This window comes from Crassostrea angulata, chromosome 7 (assembly GCF_025612915.1).
Source record: "Crassostrea angulata isolate pt1a10 chromosome 7, ASM2561291v2, whole genome shotgun sequence".
Taxonomy (NCBI): Eukaryota; Metazoa; Mollusca; class Bivalvia; order Ostreida; family Ostreidae; genus Magallana; species Magallana angulata.
Window position 1 is genome coordinate 709,536 of NC_069117.1, and position 8,677 is coordinate 718,212.

The window sequence follows — 8,677 nt, forward strand, 5'->3', positions numbered from 1 at the left end:
AACATGGATACATTTAGGAAAATAATAGCACCTATATAATAGAATAAACAGTTCCGAGTGTCTTTTCACTTGAATAGAAATTTTGGAACTGTTCATTTTCTATTTCTTTTGTTCTGATTATTTATACTGTGCGATATCATTTTTGACTCTTTTTGAATTATATAATGGAAGAATCAATTACATAGAATGATATTAAGTCTCCATACTAAACCCACTGATTCTGATTGCTACCCCAAGAGATCTAGTAGTCACCCATCCCATACTTTTAGAGGAATTAAGAACCCGAATCAGACAAATCTGTTCTTCTGATTTTTTTAAAATTAATTTTACTAATATAATCATTATTTTAAAATGAAAAAATAAGACATTTTCCCCATTATTTGTTTAGGGGGTCATTTCAAAGTTTGTTAATTTTTAACATAAGACCCTACATAGTTTGCATGAAATGTATCAATTTTGCACAATTTGTTTTTACATTTTTTAAAAACCTCTGCCCTAGGGATTTCTTTTTCTGTTTTCTACAAATGAAAGTTAATGCTAAAATGCATCGAATAGTCAACTTTAGTTAACTTTATTGATTAAAAAAACCTGATTCTTTGATACAAAATAAATTGACATAATCAATAAGAGTTTGACAATCTTTAACTGCAGGTCTGTAGCTCTAAGTCGGATGGACGACCTAGGACCCAGATCGTCCATACGAAATTCTTGAATATTGCCATTTCTTTCGTACCCGGAGGCATGTTGGCCAAATACTCACCGAAACTTAATGGTTCGTATTTTAAGTTTTAACTGCTTTTAATGGTAATATTGGCATTCCGATAATTTTGAAAATAATTAATCAAATAAAATGGTTAATATTACCGTAAAATTACCGGCATCGGTCTTCCCCATGCGCGGATCTAGAAGGGAAGGGGGAGGGTTCCAGACCCCACCCACCCCCAACCCATCAAAAATTCTTTCAATTACATGTACATTATAAAATTACCAAAAACTAGCCTCGGACATCCCTGGCAAACTCTGATAACCGTCAGATCATCAACCTCCACTCCGAAAAGTTTTCTGATCCGCGCATGCTCCCCCTCCTCGAAAAACTTTTTTTTTTTTTCAAACTCCCACCCCTGTGAAATTTTCAGGATCTCCGCATATATACTAGAAGATTCATTGGCGCTTGCGTTCGATAAAAATTGCGTGTAAAATGTGTTTTTACCTTTAAACCTGGCATACCCACTCTGTGAATATAATCGTTGTCCACATTCTGTCTATGTTAATTCATTTAGTGTGATTAAAACGTTTCTCAATATAAATTGCACATGCAAAACACAACTTTCGGCGAATCAAACTATAGACAACTTTTAAAGATCTTTATATGCTTATATACTTGTAGTATAGTACTTTGTTGGGGGTTTTTTTACTCAGTGTTTATACATCTAATATTGTACCATGGTCAGGTATCAATTTTTTCTATTGCGTCACACGTATGACGCAGCTACGACGGAAGACCTCATTGTTGCTTGCAACGAGCTCATCTCTAGTTTTTATATCTGTTAAGTGATATACATACTTGAATATACTCTGTCCCGAGTTTTTGATTCAACCACTCTTCGCTTGTTATTTCGATCATAATAAATAACTTTGAGCTCAAACTACGTTAATCCACTTATATGAAAAATGTCCAGATTACCTGTTTTGACACATCCCCTCTACCGCTTCAGGTTTCAATACATATCCTAAAATAGAAAGTCTAAGGGGATTTTGCATTGCAGCAGCCATTTATAAGCCCAAGTAATAAAGTGGACATAGGCGTCGGAACCTGGGGGGCTGAGGGAGATTTTGGGAAATAGGTGTTGTTTTTTTTTTGCTTTTCAAGACCTTTTTTTTTTTGCTTGTCAAGATATCTGAGGATCAGTCAAGCCCTCCCCCCCCCCACTTTCAATTTGGTTCTGACGCCACTGGTTGATAAATTGCGCGATGTGTCCCGAGTATTTCCGAATGGAGAAAGATGTAAACTTTACCCATTATAAATCTCTGTAAGAAATTTGTTTTCGTTCCTGTAAACTTTTATGAGTGAAAAGGGATAGTGTGTCAATGAAGATATCTTCGATATTTTCCATTTCATCGATTTCAACTGTGCTTCGTTCACAGGTATGTTTAAATGATTAAAAACCATCAAAAAGTGATGGAAGCAATAACTTGGGACAGTTGTTGCCCCGTTAATGTGTAAGAACATAGGACTTACATTCGAAACTTCTAGATGATCCGTGATTCATTGTAGGACATCCGTTAATGAAATGGGAACAGTTGTATGCTGCAAAAACGGCGGAAATCCCCTTCCACAGATACAGGCAAATACCTTAAATGATATTGCATAATAGGTTTAAAAATTCTGATAAAAACAATTAACAACGAATAAAACCAAACATTTAATTAAAAAATCAATATCAATATAATCGATAATCTTCAATATCATTCATTTGGTTATTTATTAAGAAAAATATTTGTTAAAAGACTTTAATTGTCAATTCGTTCTATTTAACTGAAAGAAACTATATTGCTTGATTTTATTTCATCTGAATTTATTCATTTAGCTGATGTAAATATATGTAAGATTTGTACTTTTGTGCGCATTTTGTCATCATTAATATCAACAAAACAGTTCATAAAACAATTCTACCAGTGTTTTTGTCTTAAATTTTGTAGATGTTACTAAAACTTTCAAAATCAAGTAAAACAATCATTTCATAAATAAAAAAAAGGAATATTGAAAAGATCGAAAAAAATACATCCACAAAATGTTCAGTTACAGTTTTGAGACGGTAACTATACTGTTTTGGTAGTTAGGCAGATCCATATCCCATTTCATTTAAAAGTAGCTGTTTTATGGATTCCAAGAAATTAAATAGTATTTGTTAAATAATTTATGCACTCGACGTATATACAAAAAGAGGTTAAATGTGAATGAATTAAGATTCATTTGAACTACTTTTTTTTTTTTTTTTTACATTTTTTAATAAGAATGTTGAGAGATTCTAACATTTTTATCAGTGTATACTTTTGAAATAAAAAAAAAAATAAAAGCAAATAGTTTTAAATATTTTAAAAATAAGCGTAATAAGCGTAACAAGTTTGGGTAATAATTTCTTTATGCTAAACGTTTAAGTAGTATTGCTAACGTTTGTACGTAAATTATTTGTTATTAGATTTATAAGAAGAATTAAAACATATTATTTCATTTCTTCTAGTCTGCTAAAAGAAATGACTAAGTTAATTTTATTTAATATTGCAATTATTTCCAATGAGTATCCTTTAGATGTAACAATAGAAGCCCGAGTCAAAACTGTTAAATCAGAATCACAAATTAAACCCAAAATTCCCACCACAATATAAATATGGGTTTATATTAGTAAGGTAACAAACAACAGACTTGACTTGTTCTGTCTACCTAGTATGATCGGGAGGGACCGAATTTTAGCGTCAGGAATGATGTTAGATAATACAATTTATATATACCAGTACGATACATTGCAAGTAACTAAACAACAATATAATCAATTGACAATAGGTTACACACATTTGCGATATGTAATTAATATACTTTGGATTAAACAAATTTATCACGATTGTACTGAAAAAAGTACTTACATTTATGAAGATTGCCCTAGCTTCACATCCCGCATATATTTTTGATTTGTTCGACATGCAATTCTACTTGCGTTGATTAAATGTAGAGTTTTAAATACTGTACTTATTAAGGTTGTCAATGACTTGATCACAAATGAGGGAATTCCAGTCTCATTGTTTTGATTTATAAATTGGCGACAGATTTGTCAAACCAACAAAAAGTAAATAAAAAGGTTTAAAGGGGAAGGAAAGTCAAAAACATAATTTATTTCTGTTAATAAAGTGGTGTAAATTATCACATGTGGTTATGCTGTTTTGAAAATAAAATACGTAATTAAGCTTAAATGAACGTTTGAAGTTGGAGAAATTGTATTTACTGGAGGCTGACATGATGTAGAACTCTTTTGTATTAAAAACCAAAAAAATTAATTATTTTGACGTCACACCATCTATTCCGGTTTGGTTTACATATACAAATGAATGTACACAGTGCTCTGAATATAATTAACGCCGGTTTATGCCTTTCTGTTACTCAAATAATCGACTAAACAAAATTGATAATGTTTGAGTTCACACGTCAATCTAAAGAATAAATACATGTATCATTGTATGCATGAATATATGCATTTTCATAAGTAAATGACAGCTGTTAATCTGCTATCATTCAAAGTTGAAAACGACCTCGATTAATTTGTTTATTCCAAGTCAAGTTCTTCGCTAACTGAATACATGTTATAATTGTAATCGGGATGTTTAAAATTCATTCTTTAAAGTCGGAATTACCATGTCGAAATAACGACGGCAGACATTTTCTATGATACTTGGCATCTGTTGACAATTTCCACATTTACGCGGAGATTTCTCCGACACTAATATCCGCTTTTAGATTTCAACGAACATGCTCCATTTGACGTTAGTTTGTAGTTTGCAAAGGTAAAAGAACGGTCCCAAATCAATATTGTTTCAAATTTTCCAGAACTTGTCATTTAGAGCGAATATCATGTTTTACTAATACTGATGTTATGTTGATCAGATAAACCGGAATAGATGGTGTGACGTCATAGATTAAAGTTCAATGGCAGCCCCCCATGGCGGCGGGAAATTTAAGTTAAGCGATCGATTTTCTTGATTTATTCATTGTTCCGGGGTTTTTAATGAAAATAAAAACGATTTACAATTATAGTAGATAACTAGACACGATCTCGTTGCGAGCAACGAGGAGGTCTTCCGTCCGATTTTTTGAAGAAAATATGACATCATCGACTTTGATTGTCGACAGCAAATCATTGTTGTGGAAAAAAAGGAGTGAAGTACTACTGCTTTATTGTATCGCTGTTTATAAGTTCTCTGACATTGCTTTTTTAAATACTTGTATTTCTTCTAATTAAGATTGAAAAGATTAATCTTGTTTACCTCTGGTCCCTAAAAACCCTAATTGGGTAACGGGATATATAAACGTATTTTACCTAATTTAGCTTTAATAGCCTTTCAAAAAATGGCTCTCATTAAAGGGCTATAGATAAAAGATTTTTGAGATCTTTGATCCCCTAATTTAAGGGCCAACCCCTTTTTCTTGATATCAAATAAAAGGTCATTTAATTCTAAACACATTTTGTCAACAAGTGTTTAGAAATGCATTACCGTTCTGGAGATATATGAGAAAGATGGTTTTAGGGGCCGATCCCTAATCTCCTTATAGGAGCTGTTTGACAAAATTTTTGAAGGTTGCATATTGTTAAGAACATTATTTTGAACAACTTTTCTTCTGTACAGCATTTTAAAATATTTTTCTTGTCTGAGATATGGGTGATCAAAATTTTGGACTTTTGGCCCCTAAAATCTCCTAATTACAAAACACATGATAAAATCATAACATTGCTTGAATACATAACTGTAAGATAAACACATTTGCTTCTATAACCTTTCACAAAATATCTCTCAGTAAAGAGTTATAGATAACAGATTTTAGAGCCCTTTGGTCCCCTTATTTGAGGGGCCAGCCCCTTTTTCTTGATATCAAATGAAAGGTCATTTTTTCTAAAGAAATTTTCTTCAACACGTGTTTAAAAATTCGTTACCGTTCTGGAGATATATGAGAAAGAAGGTTTTAGGGGCCGATCCCTTATCTCCCTAAAGAGACCGTTTAACGAAATTTTGAAGGGTGCATTTTGTTAAGAACATTATTTTGAACAACTTTTCTTCTGTACTGCATTACAAATTATTTTGCCTTTCTGAGATATGGGTGATCAAAATTTTGGACTTTTGGCCCCTAAAACCCTTAATTACTTTACACATGATAAAATCATTACATACCTGGGATACATAACTGTAAGATAAACACATTTGCTTCTATAACCTCTTACAAAACATCTCTCAGTAAAGGGCTACAGATTGAAGACTTTAGACCCTTTGGTCCCCTTATTTGAGGAGCCAGCCCCTTTTTCTTGATATCAAATGAAAGGTCATTTAATTCTTAACAAATTTTGTTCAACATGTGTTTAAAAATTCGTTACCCTTCTGGAGATATATGAGAAAGATGGTTTTAGGGGCCGATCCCTTATCTCCTTATAGGAGCTGTTTGACAAAATTTTTGAAGGTTGCATATTGTTAAGAACATTATTTTAAAATTTTTTCCTTCTGTACTGCATTACAAAATATTTTTCCTCTCTGAGATATGGGTGATCAAAGTTTTGGACTTTAAGCCCCTAAAAACCCTTAATTACGTAACACATGATAAAATCATTACATAGTTTGGATACATTACTGTAAGATAAACATATTTGCTTCTATAACTTTTCACAAAATATTTTTCAGTAAAGAGTTTTAGATAAAAGAATTTAGAGCCCTTTGGTCCCCTTAATTCAGGGACCAGCCCCTTTTTTATTGATATTAAATGAAAGGTCCTGCAAATATAAACATTTTTTACATTACATGTCTTCACAAAATATTTTTCAGAAAAGAGATAAACAAAGAAAACCAGAAAAAAATACGACATTTTTTAAAACTCAATTTTCGGGTCCAGGCGAGCTTCGGCGCCTTTCAAGCCAGATCAAAATGAAAATAAAATTGCACATCTACAATCTTTTGTCTACTATCCCTGAAAGTTTGAACTCAATATCTTTTATTGTTTAGGAGAATTTAGAGTAACACGCCACCCCTCTAAAAATCGCTAAAACGTCAATATCTCAAAAACGGAAGTGACGTCATCAATATAATACAAAATCTATAAGGTTCAGGTCACTATCTATCATATCTAAAAGTTTCATGAAAATCTGTTCAGCCGTTTCTGAGAAATTGCGTTCACAAAATTTGTAAGAAAAAAAAAGAAAAATAATAATAATAGGGAAAAAGAAACCGAACGAAAACAATAAGGTCTTCCGTTAGAAACGGAAGACCTTAATAATTAATTGATTTATTGTACAACATATTTTTAGTTTCCTTCCCCTTTAATACAACACACTATGTAGTACTCTTTAATGTGTCAGCGCAGCTATCGGGTTACAGAAAACATATTCTTATGGTGTGCTTTTCAGATATTTTGGCTTTTTAGACGTCCTCAAGATAATTCCTTGCTTTAAATTGAAAATCCGTATCATGTGCATCGTTGCATTTTTTCAGATCAAAAACTTGCTGATCTATAGTTCATTATTATTTTTTTTTATCAACCTCGTTTTCATACGTTCGTAAATTGTAATTTTACTGTGAAAAGCAAGCCCCATAGTCAAAGTGTAATTTTATGATTTTACGTCAGATTTTAATTAATGATCCTACATTAGGTACATTATTTTCGACATGAGGCATCTATTTTCATTATAACTATCACCTAAAACCATTTCATGAATTTAAGCAACAATCACTAGCCTTCACTTACATCGATTCCCAGTTCTGATAAAATTGATAATATGCCATAAAAGTTATTTTATCAGAAAGTGCTCAGTGCTACCTCGTGAGATTTTCATTTACCTTTTACAATCTACGTTGGCGTATAAGTGAATTTTAATTTTTCAATTCCGCAATTTGTTTGAACAATTTTTAAACAAATTAAAACAATCCAAATGTATCTATGATTTTATGAATTGTTAAACCAATTTTAAAAAATCGTTTTTTATTGTACTTATGATTTTCAAATTCATTCCAAAGATTTTAAAGATTAAAAATTTTTTTTAGGAAAAATTGAAATTGCAAAACTACGCCGTTGTATTTAACTACAAGAATATTTTCGGTCATTTGCTATTCATTTTAGCTTAATTTATATGCGTCAAGTGAAAAAAACGTGCATATTACTATATTGCGCAAACGTTAACATTTTGTGTAAAAAATCTAAATCAACTTCCCTCTATGACATAACCAATGGAAAATGACAATAACAAACTGTCAACCATCTCAAAAATCTACATAAAGCTACTGAAAATACTAGAAAAAGCTACATAAGTAAGGAAAGTTGACTAGAGAAAAAGTGAAGTTATCACGTTATCATAAAGTTTTGTTGTTAGGTTATCGACTTAAGTATAAATAACAATTACGTCGTCGATATATCTGAATGTTAAGTTGAAGGCCAAAGCGAGTGATCTATTTTTCAAGTTTTTTTAATAAATTCTGTTCCAAAAAATAGGTCCGCTAACAATGGGGCACAATTGGTACTCATGGGAATTCCAACAAATTGTTGGAAGACTTGATTTCCAAAAACAACATAATTGTTGTCTATCTCAATATTCTCTTTAATGTCAACTATTTTTGTGAGCAATCAGAATAGTTTTTTTACCAAATAATTTTTATGGATTTTTAAGACAAGGTAAGCATTTATACGAGTTCCATTTTTTTTAAAGAAACAAGCGTTGATTATATCAAAAAGCCTAGATTTTAATATATCATGGGGAATGGTTGTATAAAGCGTTGCAAAATCGTCGGTTTTGATGTTATTGATTTTGGTGAGATTTTGTGATCTCAAAGTTTTTTATGATACTTAAGAGTTTTAGTTCACCTAAGCTGAAATATGTCAAGTGAGCTTTTCTGATCAAATTCTGTTCGTCGTTCGTCTGTCTGTCCGTCTGTCTAC